General features: G+C 39.2%; 1 protein-coding gene across 3 annotated transcripts in view; it reads right to left on the bottom strand.

Annotated features, from left to right (window-relative positions):
- The window catches only part of LOC141110908 (carbonic anhydrase-related protein 10-like), a 967,215-nt gene that overhangs the window by 237,343 nt on the left and 711,627 nt on the right, over positions 1 to 18,245 (bottom strand). The window lies entirely within an intron of this gene.

Genomic DNA, 18,245 nt, shown 5'->3' with positions numbered 1-18,245 from the left:
TAGACTTCTTTGATTTAAATAACAAACTGTTACAGGAGACAATGACGAAGACTCAGGAATACAACAAGGAGGTGTTTGATAAAAGCAGAAGAGGAGAGCTTAGTCTGTAACCTGGAGATCAGGCTTGGTTATCTAACTTGAATCTGAAACTTGCATGCCCTTCAAAGAAATTGGGTCCTAAATTCATTAGGCCCTTTCCGGTGAGGAGAAAGATCAATAATGTGGCCTATGAACTAGAATTACCAGATTCATTTTGGATACATCTTGTCTTTCATGTAGCCCTGCTTAATCCTGCAATCCCTGACCCCTTTACTGTTCCCCCTAAACCGTTATTAGTTGACAGTAAAGAAGAGCTTGAAATTGAATCCATCCTGGACTATAGAAAAAGCGGTAATCCGGTTCAATACTGTACTTGGTGGAATGGAAAGGGTATGGGTCAGAAGAAAATTCATGGGAACAAGAGCACAATGTCCATGTCAAAAGATTGATCCAGTCCTATAGGAGATCCCATCATGAAAAAGTGACTAGGAAGGGCAAGCCAGTAATCAAGATGGCAGCCGCAGAAGAATGCCTGTGCCCCATTTCCCTACAAGAAGAGCCGACCGGCGCACGTACATGCGCACGCACGTTGTGACCGTTCTTGGCTCCAGATGCGCTATTTAAAGCAGACTGATGCCCAGGTACAATGCTGTCTGGTCTACAGCATTCCCTGTGACCCTTGTTACCTGTTTATCCAGAAAACCTGCTCCAGTAGACTCTTGGCTTGTTCCTGACTCCTCCTGCTATCTGCTTGCACCCATCCCCAGTTTGTCCTTGACTCCGCTTCTGTCTCTCCCCTGGTTAACTCTCTGCCAGCCTATTATCAACCCGGCCTGTACCCTGACTCTGCTCCAGCCACTGCATCTGTTCCTGATATGCCTGCTTGTGTATGACCCGGCTTGCCTGTACCTGTCTGTGTTCCTACCAGCAGAACACCTCTTCGCTGACTGCTGTGTCCTGCTTCCAGTCTGATCCTGTCTCCAGCTTGCCAGCTGTTCCGGTCAGCCTCCTCGCTGAAGTCTCTCTCCACGGCATCATTGGAAGTTCCGACCAGCCCCTACATCAGCGATCCTTCCAGGCACTTGTGCCACTCTGCACTCCCGAGCTCCCTGTCTGCTCAATCAGGGTTTCTCAAGTCAGAGGTGTAAGAAAGGACTTCCTCTGCCTATCAGCTCTACAACCAGGTACATGACAGGTATGTTGCTACAGTTATTCTCTTTATTTATCCATGGAGGGTTTAATAACACTTTAAGCCCTCAACATTAAAGATTGTATCTTTGAAGCTTTGAGCCATAATTGAAATTCAGAATTATTTATGGCTAGAATGCTACATACTCTCAAGCTGCTACTAGGCAAGTGAATGTTAAACATTTAGTTATGAAGAAAACTAGATAGGTTGAAGATAAAATGTCTTGGAGGCAATGTCAATATGGTTGTATTCATAAATGGAATGTATTGATTTAAAGGAATATGATTCTGAATATGATTCTGCATGGGAAACATAGTTAGTCTACTGGCTAATTGTACTCAACAATGAGATATAGGATTTATGGCATCAGGTGTAACGCCTTTGAAACCATTGTAAGGGACCTTGAAGTATATTGTATTCTAGTTTGAAAAAAAACGAAGAGTTACATAGATAAATAAGACCGTGATGTGTATATTAACCACTTCAATACCCGGCTATAGTCATATGATGTCAGCAGATGAGATTTCCCATCCTGGAGGGCGTCATATGACATCCTCGGATTCTCACCGCTCCTGCGGGCCCCCGGGGGCCCGCAGCACAGCGATCGGGATGAGGTGTGTCCTTCTGACACAGCCCATCCCAGATCCATGTAAAGAGCCAATAAAAAATGACTCTTTACCATGTGACTGGCTGTGTCCAATCGCAGCCGGTCACATGTACTGTCCACAAGCACGGCGCTCGTGCACGCCCCTGGGGCGCGCGCAAAGCGGTGATTGGGGACGAGGCTTGTCACCCTGACACAGCCCAACCCCGATCGCAGTAAAGAGCCAATGAAATTGGCTCTTTACCACGTGACCGGCTGTGTCCAATCACATTCTGTCACAGAATGTCAACAAACCACGGTAACGAGATGTTACTGGGTTCTCCTCCTCACAAACTGATCATGTGTGAGAAGGAGATTGGGGTAACATCTTGTTACCGCTTACAGTGCACACCAACCACACTGATTGCACCCCTAATAAAGAGTACCTGTCACCAGCCATCAAAGTACCTGTCACCAGCCATCAAAGTACCTTTTACAGTCCATCAAAGTACCTGTCATCACCTATCAAAGTACCTGTCATCACCCATTAAAGTACCTGTCACAGTCCATCTGAGTACCTGAGTACCTTTCACAGTCCATCTGATTACCTGAGTACCTAAGTACCTGTCACAGTCCATCTGAGTACCCGATTACCTGAGTATCTGTCACAGCCCATCTGAGTACCCGAGTACCTGAGTACCTGTCACAGTCCATCTGAGTACCCGAGTACCTGTCACAGTCCATCTGAGTACCTGAGTACCCGAGTACCTGTCACAGTCCTTCTGAGTACCTGTCACATTTCATCTGAGTACCCGAGTACCTGAGTAGCTGTCACAGTACATCTAAGTACCCGAGTACCTGAGTACCTTTTACAGTTCATTTGAGTACCTGAGTACCTGTCACAGTTCATCTGAGTACCTGAGTACTTGTCACAGTCCATCTGATTATCCGAGTAGCTGAGTACCTGTCACAGTTCATCTGAGTACCCAAGTACCCAAGTACCTGAGTACCTGTCACAGTCCATCTGAGTACCTGTCACAGTTCATCTGAGTACCCGAGTACCTGAGTACCTGTCACAGTCCATCTGAGTACCCGAGTACCTGGCACAGTTCATCTGAGTACATGAGTACCTGAACACCTGTCACAGCCCATCTGAGTATCTGTCACAGTTCATCTGAGTACCTGTCACAGTCCATCTGAGTACCTGTCACAGCCCATCTGAGTACCTGAGTATCTATCACAGTTCATCTGAGTACTTGTCACAGCTCATCTGAGTACCTGAGTACCTGTCACAGCCCATCTGAGTACCTGAGTACCTGTCACAGCCCATCTGAGTACCTGTCACCACCCATCAGAGTACCCGAGTATCTGTCACCAGGCCATCAGAGTACCCGAATACCTGTCGCCAGGCCATCGGAGTATCGGAGTACCTGTCACCAGCCCATCGGAGTAACCGAGTACCTGTCACCAGCCCATCAGAGTAACCGAGTACCTGTCTCCAGCCCATCAGAGTACCCGAGTACCTATCTGCAGCCCATGAGTCACAGAATATACGTTGGTGTGCTTGCTTTCCAAAATGGGGTCGTAGGAATGAAATGAGATGTGTAATTTATACTCCTAGAACGCCTGAAGGTACTACTTCAATGTTGGGCCTCTGTATGTGGACTGGCTGTGTAAAAGTCTCACACATGTGGTACCGTCATACTCAGGAGGAGTAGCAGAATGTGTTTTGGGGTATAAGTTTTGCTATATACATGCTATGTGTTAGAAATATCTTATAAATTTACAACTTTGTGTAAAAAAAAAAAACATTTTCATTTTTTTTCCACGTTTTCTGAAGACTTGTGTAAAAAAATTAACCATTCAAAAGACTCATAATGCTTCATAGAATATACGTTGGGGTGTTTGTTTTCCAAAATGGGGTCATTTTGTGGGTAATTCCATTGTCCTGGTGCTCCAGGGCCTTCAAAAGTGTAATAGGTCTTTAGGAAATTAGAGGTGTAATTTATGCTCCTAGAACTCCTAACGGTGCTCTCTGCATGTTGGGCAGGCTGTGTATAAGTGACACACATGTGGTATTGCCATACTCAGGAGGAGTAGCAGAATGTATTTTGGGGTGTCAATTTTGCTATATACATGCTTTGAGTTAGAAATATCTTATAAACCGACCACTTTGTGTAAAAAAAAATAAGTTTTAATTTTCTTTCCACGTTTTCCGAAGACTTGTGGAAAAAAAATGAACCGTTCAAAAGACTCATTATGCCTCATAAAATAGACGTTGGGGTGTTTGCTTTCCAAAATTGGGTCATTTGGAGGGTAATTCCACTGTTCTGGTGCTCCAGGGCATTCACAAATGTAATGGTAAAAAAGCAGGTGTAGTATGGCGCTGCCCTTATGGAGACAAAAATGTTTTTTCTTCTTTGTAGTGAATGTATTGCCTAGTGTCCTTATAGAATTGCTTCTAAAACCTGTATGTGTTCAAAAGTTGAATAAAACTGTGACTGGTGGTGAATATTTCTATTAAAAATTAAAATACAACAACTGGTGCTCCAATTGTTCAACAAAGATGCATAGTGCCCTTTAAATTAGGTAATAAAGTAGTTGTGGATATGGATACAATATCATCTAGGTGGAAAGTGTTAAAAACAATACAATACCACCTAAGTGGAAAGTATTAGAAAATGGTAAAAAAAGCAGGAGTAGTATGGCGCTGCCCTTATGGAGACAAAAAGATATTTTCTTCTTTGTAGTGAATGTATTGCCTAGTGTCCTTATAGAATTGCTTCTAAAACCTGTATGTGTTCAAAAATTTAATAAAACTGTGACTGGTGGCGAATATTTCTATTAGAAGTGAAAATACAACAACTGGTGCTCCAATTGTTCAACAAAGGTGCATTGTGCCCTTTAAATTAAGTAATAAAGTAGTTATGGATATGGATACAATATCATCTAGGTGGTTAAAAAGAAAAAAAGAAAAAAGAAAAAAAGGAAAAAGGAAAAAAAGGAAAACAGGAATAATATGGCGCTGCCCTTATGGAGACAAAAAAAAAACTCTCTTTATAATGACTTTATAATTCCTAAAGTGTGTGTGCCACAAATTAATAAATATGTGACTGGTGCCAAGTCCTTACTGTTAAAAGTACAATTGCAACCTAAGGTGCTTCAATTATTCAACAAAAGTGCATAGTGCAGCATCACTAAAGTGACCAGTGTTAAATCATACAAATCCATACAACATTGTGCAAATTATCCATCATAAATAGTGACTTTTGTGCTGTGACCAGTATTAGTTGGATAGGAAAAGTTCCGTTTATGAAAAAACAAGTTCTTTCTGGAGTATTTTGTAGTGTTCAATCTTTGAGGGTCAAATATCTGTAGAAAAGCTTCTTATCCAGGTGCTGGTTTCTTTAATTAGTGCCTTGTCTGCATGCTCTGACAATGCTTGCACTCACTGGATTCTCCTTTCCCCTGCAGGGGTATGGATGGTCACAGTGTCTGCCACTGTGTAGCAATCAAGGATATCCCCCAAACTTTACTTGCGTATTGTGGTGTAGTAATTACATGTAAAGGAAAGAAGGTATGCCCATCACGTAAAACCATAGGAGAACTTTTATTAAAACTTAATAGACAAATGTACTCACATTTCAAATGAACAAATCAAGCATGGCAAAAGTTAGCGAATTCCCTTTGTTAGAGGTGCTGCAAGAGGTTCGTAACCCGCCCTACGCACGTTTCGTCGTCAGACTTCTACTGGGGCGTTCATCTTGCTGTACCTCCTGAGTTTAAATAGTGTGGCCAGTAATAAGTGCAATTGGATCGGCGGCCATTTTTGCTAGGATTTTGAAGACTGAAGCCTAATAGGACTTGTGCATTAGGTTGTTAGCGGCTATTTTCTTGTGGATATTACAGACCGAAGCCTAGTAGAACTATCCATTGAGTCCTTATGACGGCCATTTTCTTGGGGATTTTGTAGACCGAAGCCCAGGTAGCGCGCCTGCGCTTTACTGTTAGTGGGGGAACGTTGAGTCAGAGCTGTCAGCAAAGAACGTCACCCTTGACGCCCGGCCGCATTCTTTCTTCCCCCACTTCATATTGGAATCTAAGCTGACTTCCGGGTCGGTGACAGCCCCAAGCCACTACTAATCGTTTTTTTTTTAAAAAGTATATGCACATACTGATCCCACTATTACTCTATATTCTAAGGTTTAAACATACATGTCAAAAATTAGATACTATAAACGTATTAAAAATTAAAAAATAAATATAAAATAAATTAAAATATATTAAAATATGTTAAAATATGAAAGTACACATTGTGAGTCTTATATATATATTTATATACCTGCATATAACCTGGAGAGGTTGTCCTATATGTGTGTTTTAAAACTAAGATTAGAAGCAGGGAGGGAAGAGGGTGTGTGTATTACCCATAGTCTATGTATAGTTGGGGGCTTTAAATTCCATTCTGTATATGTGCCCCTAAGTGACCTTATTTTGAATTAGAGTGGGGATTGGGGAGTTTCTTAGGAGGTTAAAGTGCATGTTTCAGGTCTCATGGACAGTGAGAAATAGACAATCCAAGGAACAAGAAATAAAAATAATTGATTGTTAAAAAAATTCTTTAGTTGCTAAGAAATTTTTTCTAGAAATTTGTGAGAAAACAGTTTAGATCCACGTCTATGTTCATTCCTGTCGGTTGGAGGGTGTCCATCAGGAAAATCCATTTGGTCTCATTTTGTGTGATTTTGATTTTTTTATTCTCACCTCTCCAATGTCCTTTAATTTTATCGATCCCATAGAATACCATGCATGACGGGTCCTTATTGTGATAATCTTTAAAATGTCTTGAGACGCTGTGTTTAGGATATCCATTTTTGATGTTTGTTACGTGTTCCCTGATTCTAACGTGTAGCTGTCTTGTCGTCGGATCAACGTATTGTATATAGCATGGACATTCCAGTACATAGGTCACATGAGTACTGTTGCAGGTTCTGAGCTCTTTTATGTTATGAAGAACAAATTTTCAGCATAAGGAGAAAAAACCTGAAACTATACCATCGATATATAGACGACATAGTCATTGTGTGGAGGGGTACCGAGGGAGAACTACAAGCCTTTTTCGATGAAATCAACTGCAATGCATATGGAATTTCCTTTTCCGGTAGCTGGAACAAACAAAGCATTGACTACCTAGATTTACAGATTTACAAAGGAAATGGAAACCTGAATACAAGGACCTTCTTTAAAAGTACTGACAGGAATGGGTACATCCCAACCAGCAGCTGTCACCATCCACAATGGATAGGAAACATTCCAAAGGGACAACTAATGCGGATACATAGAAACTGTAGCAATGGAAACGATTATGAAGAACAAGCAGATATCATAATTAAGAGGTTTGTTGAAAAAGGCTATAACAAAAGGGAGCTAATAAACCCGAAGGAAAAGGTTAAAAAAATTGACAGAAATACACTAATAGAAGGAAAACCAGCCGGTAACATCAAGAAAAAGGACAAAAACATAGGCATGGCCTTCTTAACGGGCTACAATAGACAATATAAAATCACAGAGTCCATAATCAAGAAACACTAGTCCATTTTACAATCAGATAAAATTCTGAACTCCATATTACCAAAAAAGCCTAGTTTCATCTACAGAAAAGCCCCTCCACTCAGAAATAAATTGGTGCATAACGCTCTGGACCCACCAAAACAGATTAAAATAATAAAAAACCTGAAAGGTTTTTTCAAGTGCGGAAAATGCCTACCGTGTAAAAGCAGTAAAAAAACTAATAGGAAAATAACAACATTCAGATCAGCAACTAATGGCAAAGAATATAACATAAAAGAGCTCAGAACCTGCAACAGTACTCATGTGACCTATGTACTGGAATGTCCATGCTATATACAATACGTTGATCCGACGACAAGACAGCTACACGTTAGAATCAGGGAACACGTAACAAACATCAAAAATGGATATCCTAAACACAGCGTCTCAAGACATTTTAAAGATTATCACAATAAGGACCCGTCATGCATGGTATTCTATGGGATCGATAAAATTAAAGGACATTGGAGAGGTGAGAATAAAAAAATCAAAATCTCACAAAATGAGACCAAATGGATTTTCCTGATGGACACCCTCCAACCGGCAGGAATGAACATAGACGTGGATCTAAACTGTTTTCTCACAAATTTTTAGAAAAAATTTCGTAGCAACTAAAGAATTTTTTTAACAATCAATTATTTTTATTTCTTGTTCCTTGGATTGTCTATTTCTCACTGTCCATGAGACCTGAAACATGCACTTTAACCTCCTAAGAAACTCCCCAATCCCCACTCTAATTCAAAATAAGGTCACTTAGGGGCACATATACAGAATGGAATTTAAAGCCCCCAACTATACATAGACTATGGGTAATACACACACCCTCTTCCCTCCCTGCTTCTAATCTTAGTTTTAAAACACACATATAGGACAACCTCTCCAGGTTATATGCAGGTATATAAATATATATATATAAGACTCACAATGTGTACTTTCATATTTTAACATATTTTAATATATTTTAATTTATTTTATATTTATTTTAAAATTTTTAATACGTTTATAATATCTAATTTTTGACATGTATGTTTAAACCTTAGAACATAGAGTAATAGTGGGATCAGTATGTGCATATACTTTTTAAAAAAAAAACGATTAGTAGTGGCTTGGAGGTGTCACCGACCCGGAAGTCAGCTTAGATTCCAATATGAAGTGGGGGAAGAAAGAATGCGGCCGGGCGTCAAGGGTGACGTTCTTTGCTGACAGCTCTGACTCAACGTTCCCCCACTAACAGTAAAGCGCAGGTGTGCTACCCGGGCTTCGGTCTACAAAATCCCCAAGAAAATGGCCGTCATAAGGACTCAATGGATAGTTCTACTAGGCTTCGGTCTGTAATATCCACAAGAAAATGGCCGCTAACAACCTAATGCACAAGTCCTATTAGGCTTCAGTCTTCAAAATCCTAGCAAAAATGGCCGCCGATCCAATTGCACTTATTACTGGCCACACTATTTAAACTCAGGAGGTACAGCAAGATGAACGCCCCAGTAGAAGTCTGACGGCGAAACGTGCGTAGGGCGGGTTACGAACGTCTTGCAGCACCTCTAACAAAGGGAATTCGCTAACTTTTGCCATGCTTGATTTGTTCATTTGAAATGTGAGTACATTTGTCTATTAAGTTTTAATAAAAGTTCTCCTATGGTTTTACGTGATGGGCATACCTTCTTTCCTTTACATGTAATTGCTACACCACAATACGCAAGTAAAGTTTGGGGGATATTTTTCATAAACGGAACTTTTCCTATCCAACTAATACTGGTCACAGCACAAGAGTCACTATTTATGATGGATAATTTGCACAATGTTGTATGGATTTGTATGATTTAACACTGGTCACTTTAGTGATGCTGCACTATGCACTTTTGTTGAATAATTGAAGCACCTTAGGTTGCAATTGTACTTTTAACAGTAAGGACTTGGCACCAGTCACCTGTTTATTAATTTGTGGCACACACACTTTAGGAATTATAAAGTCATTATAAAGAGAGTTTTTTTTTTTTGTCTCCATAAGGGCAGCGCCATATTATTCCTGTTTTCCTTTTTTTCCTTTTTTTCCTTTTTCCTTTTTTCTTTTTAACACTTTTCACCTAGATGATATTGTATCCATATCCATATCCATAACTACTTTATTACTTAATTTAAAGGGCACAATGCACCTTTGTTGAACAATTGGAGCACCAGTTGTTGTATTTTCACTTCTAATAGAAATATTCGCCACCAGTCACAGTTTTATTCAATTTTTGAACACATACAGGTTTTAGAAGCAATTCTATAAGGACACTAGGCAATACATTCACTACAAAGAAGAAAATATCTTTTTGTCTCCATAAGGGCAGCGCCATACTACTCCTGCTTTTTTACCATTTTCTAATACTTTCCACTTAGGTGGTATTGTATTGTTTTTAACACTTTCCACCTAGATGATATTGTATCCATATCCACAACTACTTTATTACCTAATTTAAAGGGCACTATGCATCTTTGTTGAATAATTGGAGCACCAGTTGTTGTATTTTCATTTTTAATAGAAATATTCACCACCAGTCACAGTTTTATTCAACTTTTGAACACATACAGGTTTTAGAAGCAATTCTATAAGGACACTAGGCAATACATTCACTACAAAGAAGAAAAAAAAATGTTGTCTCCATAAGGGCAGCGCCATACTACTCCTGCTTTTTTACCATTTTCTAATACTTTCCACTTAGGTGGTATTGTATGTGTAGAGACAGCAGCCATATTCATAACTAAAACATTCAATTCATTGCGCGGATCTACCCCATACACCTACCGTTCACACATGTAATAGGTCGTTAGGAAATTAGAGGTGTAATTTATGCTCCTAGAACCCCTGATGGTGCTCCCTGCATGTTGGACCTCTCTGTGTGGCCAGGCTGTGTAAAAGTTCCACACATGTGGTATCGCCATACTCGGGAGGAGTAGCAGAATCTATTTTGGGGTGTAATTGGAAGTATACATATGCTGTGTTGGAGAAATAACTTGTTATTATGACAATTTTGTGAAACAAAAAAATCTTAATTTTCCCAAGAATTGTGGGAAAAAATTACAACTTCAAAAAACTCACCATGCCTCTTACTAAATACCTTTGACTGTCTACTCTTCAAAAAAGGGTCATTTGGGGGGTATTTGTACTTTCCTGACATTTCAGAGCCTCAAGAAATGACATAGGCCGTCAGTGCATCAGGTGTGATCAATTTTCAATGATTTGCACCATAGCTTGTAGACTCTATAACTTTCACAAAGACCATATAATATCCACCATTTTGGGTTATTTTTACCAAGGAGATGTAGCAGTATAAATTTTGGCCCAAATTTGTGAACAAAATGACTTATTTGCAAAATGTTATCATAGAAGCTAAAAAAAGGTGTTTTTGTTTTCAAAATGTTCGCTCTTTTTTCACTAATGTCGCAAAAAATGAAAAACCCAGTGGTGATTAAATACCACAAAAAGAAAGCTCTATTTGTATGAAAAAAATGATAAAAAATTTGTTTGGGTACAGTGTTGCATGACTGAGTAATTGGCATTCAAAGTGTGAGAGCTCTGAAAGCTAAAAATTGGTATGGGAAGGAAGGGTGTATAAATGCCCTGTATTGAAGTGGTTAATGACCCCTTCCCCTCATGGACCCCTCTCCTCACTGAGACTGAATTGAAAAGCCTTGTCACCCTAGGAGAGGAAGTGTCTGTAAATATACCTTGCTGGTAGGATCATTTGACTTAATTGAAAGTCAGAAATATACAAAAAGGATTTGACTTTTTGACATTACTGCAACAATGTATTTGGTTTTAAGTGTTTGAGGTTAGATAAACTTTAAGAAAATATTTCAGTAAAAATGAATGCTAGAATGTGATTATGGAAGAAACATGCTTCCTACTTTTGGGATGGATCTTTTACACGTGCAACTATCTGAAAAGCTGTCCAAAGCTTCTGATAAAACTGCCATCAAGGCATTATTAATCCATCTACTGATGGACCAATGCCACATGATCACTTACACAGGTGTATGATTCACAGGCAGAGTCCTAGTTTTCAGGAAATAACTTCATTGCTAATATGAATAGGATCAGTTTCTCGTTGCCCTGAATCTAGTTCCCAGCCTTGAAGTCAAGGAATGCCAGCTTCTTAGGAGGTCACTGAGACTTTAATATTTTTAGGAGATTTTTTTTAGGAGACTCTATAGACCCATACTGTACTGTAAAGTTAGAACCATGTTGGCCCTGGGAGAATGAGAAAACAAGGTCAATTTATTTGCATATCTGAAAATTTTATTACAAAGCAATGAACCTCAGGCTAGCTTGGTTTACTAACTCTGTTCAGCCCAGTTTATAGAAAATTGGGCCTGGTATTAACTAGTTGAAATTTGGTCATATTTCCTTCAGCTGAGTTAGGTAACAATGGCCATAGAAATAAAGAGGGTTAGATAGTTACATGGTTAGTCAGGTTGAAAAAGGTTACCGTGGCCAGACTCATGTATCTTATTAATGGTCCAAAAGTGTAAAATGAGTCACGAAACTGAGCTCTATTTCAAAACTAGACAGAATTGTTCTTATCAGAAGAGTGTTGAACAGCCAGGTACACTATCTGGACTCGCCATATGCACAATCAAATGCAATGAAACCTTTGCGGATTTCTCTGCATCCAATTCACATGACATGCGAGTGTGAACGGCTCTTAATGTAACCATTTCACACATGTCCGGGGCGGCCACAGTTCGCAGTTAAAGCGACGCAGTGCCGAATCGCAAAAAGTGCTCTGGTCAGAAGGGGGTAAATCCTTCCGGGGCCGAAGTGGTTAAGGCCAGGGGCAGTGTAGGGGCATTGGTCACTACCACAGTGACTATCCAAGGCCATAAAGATTGCAGAGAGAACATTACAAGCAGGTGGAAAACTTCAGAGGGCCCTGGTGAGGGAGCTGACCGGGTGCCCAGCTGTTCCAAATCCCAGATTCAAAATAAAGTGCGGGTAAGGCCCAAACCTTTGTGTCAGGCCTCATCTAAAGCCTCAGTTAGACTGCCCAAATTACCTTCAGACGTCAGCTCATGATAGATCAGAGCACACCAAATCCAAAACTGTCAGCCTAGATGGCAACACAACCACTTTACCTTTCTCACTTACCAACATATATATGTCTTTCAAACTAAAATAACAATTTTTCAAATAAACACCTTTGGGTCATACATGTATGCGTATGTATGTATATATATATATGTATATGTATATGTATGTGTATGTGTATGTGTATGTGTATGTGTATATATATATATATATATATATATATATATATGTATTTATGATATCACTTTCTTGTTTGTCACTTCAAGGTCTATCTTTGACCACTCATCTATGTTATTTTTAGACATTAAATACCCTATCAAATTCCGATAGATATTGTTCCTTTACCAATTCTCTGTACACATATGTGTTTCCCGTCTATCATATTCATTCATCGATCCATGGATTTATATTCACTTATTGTTTTATGCATTTTTACCCATCATGCGTTTTTTTTTTTTTTTTTTTTTGTGTTGCATATTCTTGCCATGTGCTCCATACTGTATTTCTAGCTGAAATTCTGTCTTATATATATATATATATATATATATACATATATATATGTTTTTTATATTAGTTGTGCATACGTGTGTGCTTGTGCATGTGTACATAAGTGCACACATGTCTATGTTTTATATACACATATATATATATATATATTTCTTTTCTGATCTCTGTTCCACCTAGAACGCTTGTACGTGGACTGGTATGGAACACAGAAAATCGCATTTCCCATTTCAGGCCATTTTTTCCAACTAGCCATTATGTTGATGTACATATTTTGGCCTATTGGCATATAGAGACTGCGCCCTGGTTCTCAAAAGGCTCTGATGAAGAGGTTATCCTCGAAACGCGTCAGCCAACTCTAAACACCCGCCTCAACATGGGCTCATGATATTTTTAACCCATTTTTTAATTTTCCATGCCTTTTATATTTTGTTACCTGTTTGCATGATACGTAGTATTGGTATATTCAATTGTTTTTATTTGCTTCTAATTTCCTTTGAATAAATTTTATATGTTTTGATGTGAGCTATTGATCACGCGCCCTTCATCCATCACTCTCCATATAGCCTTACCTGACCACCCCGGGGTCAATTTCTGGGCAGCGGGACATGCAACACCATCTCTTTTAGCTTTGCTACAGTTCACAATACTACTCTTCTCAAACCCAAACAGACCCTCACAAGCGCAGGAGTAATCTTTCCTTGTCCACAATTGGCAACACAACCACTGTCAGACCAAAAGGTGGGCTCAAACTCAATCAGCGGAACAAGTCACCGCATTTTCTTCTAAGCAAGTTCCCTAATAAGTTGGTGGGCTCTTCTCTCCCTGTTCAAGTGGAAAGTGTATACACAAAGGCCCTTCTGGACTGGGGCTTAAGTTACCTAGATCTACCATGACTTCTATGGCAAACACCTGACACACCTGCCCCTGCAAAAGTTATAAGATCTAGAGATGTAGTGTGTAGGGACTAAGAAGTTCCCCTATGATGGGTACCTTCTAATCAAATTTTATTTCAGTCTCCCTATGGAAGGACAGCCATAGACTTCTGACACCAGAAGATTAGCCATCGTGTATCCCTGACCTCCAGGGGCTAACTGGAGTTCCATGATAGTGGTTACTACTTGGTCTAACAGTTACTCACTCCTCTTGTTTCAAAGAGTGATGCTGCTCCTGAAAGTGTATATCCTATGCTGCGATCAGTGTACCAATGTTGGGATCAAGAGCAGAAGACTACAGCTTAAGTGGTACAGATATGGAAGTTGGACAAGATGGAAAAGGTTTTGCAGCCAAGCGAAATAATGTTTGTGGGCTTCAGTCAAATTGAATTGGGATCAACCCAGTCCTTACGTTGTTTTTGAGGGTGAGCTACAGAGTGAAGATTCAAGTTTAGAAAAGATTCTCCAGTAAAGCTTCAGGCTTAAATGATGATAGGACAAGTGAACCCAGCTCTTGGTGAGGAGAGCCACAGAAGAGTTGACTGAGGACCAAAAGCCAAAGAAGTTGCCAAAGCACAGCTTCTAAACTGGAAGAAAGTGTTCTCTAAAAGCAAGTTTAATATAAGATGCACAAAAAGTGCTCAGCATTACATTCATCTGTCAGAGGACAAACCATTTTAGAAAGGTCTCAGGAAATCTCATTAGCAGACCTAGAGGACCTCAGAGAACAGACTGAGGTGTTGAAGAGGACAGGAATTGTATGGGAATCCAGAATTAACTAAGCAGCTACAATTGTGGTGGTGAGAAAGAAAAATGGATCACAGAGACTGTGCCTAGACTATTGCACCCTCAACAAAAGAACCAGACCAGTACATCACTCTTCGAATAGAAGATACTGTGCAATGTCTATCAAGGGCCAAATGGTTCAGTGTGTTGGACCTGTGAAGGGGGTACCATCAGATCCCCATGCAACCTGGCGATTGGGAGAAAAACACTTTTATCCTCCCTGTGGGGTTCTTTGAGTTTAGTCAGATGCCACATGGTCTAACACGAGCTCCTTCGACATTCCAGCATTTGATGAAGCAAACTGTTGGTGGCATGAACCTTATTGAAGTGTTGGTGTACCTGGACAACATAATCTTCTTTAAAGGTCCCAGCTTTGCTGGACAATGTTTTATTCTTTAATCAATCACTGGCCGGGGATGAAGATAAAACTGGGACTGTTATAAAAATTTAGGTCTGACTTTATATACTATTGCTAGGTAAATGCAGTTTAGTTCTGTTAATTTACTGTTGGTCAGAATACTGCAGATGTTTAACTATATCTCTCAGAATAATGTTATTGTCTTAGTGATTGTTTGTATAAGTACACTTGGTAATCCCCTCTACTTTTAGGCTATGTTTGGCCTAATAAATTTATTGAAATACAAAGTACCTCAAGGTGTGTTGGTTAGTTCTAGGTGAGTGAGGTGTGTCATCTTCTGGTATGCAGAGAAATCATAAAACAATTCAGTGGTTCCTTTGGGGGTAGTGTTGCACTTTCATATGACTGGATGATTGCAATGAACACAGCTTCACCTTATCCAAAAAGCCAATGAATGTTGCAAATTTACAAGTCTGTTTTCCCTCAGTAAGTTACTCTATGTGTATAGGTAGAATCAATGAACTACTGGGGAGGAGAACTACTGGGGAGAACATCTGTGAACCAATCTCTCTAAAAACTCAGCATGATCCCCATCGATGATCATTGCCAAGGAGAGACCTAGTCTCAAGCAACAACCCCAGTAAGGAGATAGTTTATACTAGGGCCAATATTGTCAGTAAAAGCTTTCTGTGTTCTTATAGATAATAAGCAATGTACAGGGTCAAGGAAAATGTGCTTAGTTAATATTGTTGAGAATGTTTGCATTGTATTAGATTATATTGGTGAAGTAATGTCATTAAAGTGTACTGCCTGTTGACCAATATTAGCAATAATGTTATAAATCCACTTAGTTAATATTGTTGAAGATGTTTGCATTGTATTAAATTATATTGGTGAAGTAATGTCATTAAAGTGTACTGCCTTTATTTCTGCTTTGAAAGTTGTTTATTTATGGCTACTTGATACAGTATGTCCCCATTGTCTCTTCCTAATAACTGGTTCATTGATATTAATATTTATGAAAAACGTTATATTAATGCAATAATGTTCTAAACCTTTGCTTTGAGTTTCATCACGTCTTTGTCACAGCTTTTCTATATGTGCAAAAAAATATCTAAAGGTACCCTTTACTAGATAGGTATTTACTCCGTGATGGGCTGATTTCAGAAGAGGGTTTCTATGAGTGTGCTTTGCATTCCAGTAGCTAGCTAGCTAATTTAATCATGTAATGTTGCCAGCAAACTCCTTCCAGATGTAGATGTGACATTTAGGGCAGAATGATTGACATATAATATGCTCTTTTCACTCTGCAAGTCCATAGGCTACTTCTCTGTTATATTAGACATGGATTCAATGATTATCTACACTACCTGTAGATAATCTAATTTATCAACAGTTAATATACTAACTACACCAAGATTCTATAGTGCAATAGTAGAGTAGTATTCTTCAACATCACTATAAACAAGCAAGAATGACAATTACTGACACCAAACAGAAAGCTACAGTGCCTTTATGGTGGGTGCTAGATATTTTCTTTCTTTCTTTATTATGGTTAGGTATGCAAATTACATATTTTAAAAATATATTTTATCCAGCCAGCACAAAGAGCTTCAGACTAATTTTTATGTATTGAAGTGTTATCTCCAGATGGTCTATTGAACAAAACAAATGTTCACATTGATCAGTAGCTGAAGCCACAATTTACATACAGAACCAAATGAGTCATCACAAATACTCATCCCTCATATGACAGCTTAAGCCTAGTACACATGGGCCAAATGTCAGGTGGCATCAGCCGGTTCAATAGAAAGCGGACGATATTAGGCCTGTGTGTACCGGAATTGGTCCAAAAGAAGCCGACCTCTTGGCCAGCTTCTGTTAAAGGGGCATGACCAGAAAAGGTCTGCCAATCAGTTCTCGATCAGCTCTCTCAGACAAGCTGAGAGCGCTGACCTGAGTGTTCTGGCAGGGGAGCCGGGGAGATTGCTGTGCTAACATTGGATAAATGGTACAGCAGCTCCTCCTGAACTGTCAGTTTTTTTCTGTTTTAGCCCTGCTGGGCTGAATGAAAAAAACTACTAGTGTGTATGAGGCTTTAGTCTGTGATTTCAATCAGACAAAGCCAGCCTGAAGGCAGGCAACTACTGCTGTGCTACCTAATACATAGTATGATGGGAATCCTTTAGTGTGCATTACACATCTATTTCTAAAACAAAGATTGTAAAACATAAATATAAATAAAAAAAAAAAAACAACCTAAATTGAATTCCCCAAAAACCATTAAAATTTCCTTTTAAAAAATACAATGTTTACTATGTTAGGTTCCTATTGCAGTTTTCTACTCGTACAACCCTCTGCTAAGCTAATGCTGTGTATCTGTCCTGTAGCCTATGCAAAATAAATACAATTTAAATAGTAAGGCCGACCCTTTTGCTACAAAATGCCCTCATTAACTGAAAATGTTCATGGTAGTCAATGAGTATATTATTTACCTCCAATTATTACTTCAGTGTGAGAGTCAGCATACAGGCTTATACATACTGGATACGGATGTTAAGCTCATACAGCTCCTGTGTTAATTGGGCAGTGTTCCAGCTAAACTCCAAATGCTCACACTTAGCAGTTGGAACCCATTGGGAGAAGCAATGTAAATTAATGGGTAGGCACTGGCTAAATTAAAGAGTCAGCATTTAACATGGAATGTGGATTAGAGCATTGGGCATGGGAACTTCTTAAGCGTCCCATTTGTGGGTCACTCAGCAGGCACTGGAATTAAGTCTACGTTCCCCCTCTTTTAGGAAAATTATATACAAAAGACAAAAATATTTGTGCATTTTTATGCTTTATTACAATAATCTGCAATCAACAACATGGATACTACAACAGATTTGGATTCTGAAAAAATAAATCTTTTCTGATTCTCACTTGCTAAAGGCTGGTCTTATTATCATTCATTCAACAACAAACTCCATCTATTTCTGCTGCAGGCTGCCCCTACAAGTTACAGTTAACTGACAGCAGAAGAACAAGCCTAGCTAAACAATAAGATAGATAGAAGGGAGATTGTATACTGAACACAATTTAAGATGCAGTAACGAACAATACACACATCTATTCATGCTATAATAACACTTGGCAATTTACTGCTTCATCATGATCATGTT

This window comes from Aquarana catesbeiana, linkage group LG10 (genome assembly GCF_042186555.1).
Source record: "Aquarana catesbeiana isolate 2022-GZ linkage group LG10, ASM4218655v1, whole genome shotgun sequence".
Lineage (NCBI taxonomy): Eukaryota > Metazoa > Chordata > Amphibia > Anura > Ranidae > Aquarana > Aquarana catesbeiana.
This window is presented reverse-complemented; position numbering and strand designations above follow the sequence as displayed.